Genomic DNA, 808 nt, shown 5'->3' with positions numbered 1-808 from the left:
CCCCACCGGGACCTACCTGCAATCACCCTGGACCTCTGGCTGGGCATGGGGATGCAGTTTGCTCCCGCTGACCCCCTTCCACCCCACCGGGACCTACCAGCAATCACCCTGGAACTATGGCTGGGCATGGGGATGCAAGTTGCTCCCGCTGCCCCCCCACCGGGTCCTTCCAGCAATCACCCTGGAACTCTAGCTGGGCATGGGGATGCAGGTTGCTCCCGCTGCCCCCCCCTTCCACCCCACCGGGACCTACCACCAATCACCCTGGAACTCTGGCTGGGCATGGGGATGCAGGTTGCTCCCGCTGCCCCCCCTTCCACCCCACCGGGACCTACCACCAATCACCCTGGAACTCTGGCTGGGCATGGGGATGCAGGTTGCTCCCGCTGCCCCCCCACCGGGACCTACCAGCAATCACTCTGGAACTCTGGCTGGGCATAGGGACACAGGTTGGTCCCGCTGCCCCCCCCTTCCACCCCACCGGGACCTACCTGCAATCACCCTGGAACTCTGGCTGGGCATGGGGATGCAGGTTGCTCCCGCTGCCCCCCCATCGGGACCTACCAGCAATCACTCTGGAACTCTGGCTGGGCATAGGGACACAGGTTGGTCCCGCTGCCCCCCCCCCCTTCCACCCCACCGGGACCTACCTGCAATCACCCTGGAACTCTGGCTGGGCATGGGGATGCAAGTTGCTCCCGCTGGCCCCCACCGGGACCTACCTGCATTCACCCTGGAACTCTGGCTGGGCATGGGGATGCAGGTTGCTCCCGCTGCCCCCCCCATCGGGACCTACCAGCAATCACTC

This window comes from Rhinoderma darwinii, chromosome 5 (genome assembly GCF_050947455.1).
Source record: "Rhinoderma darwinii isolate aRhiDar2 chromosome 5, aRhiDar2.hap1, whole genome shotgun sequence".
NCBI classification, from domain to species: Eukaryota; Metazoa; Chordata; class Amphibia; order Anura; family Rhinodermatidae; genus Rhinoderma; species Rhinoderma darwinii.
Note: the sequence above shows the minus strand (reverse complement) of the source record.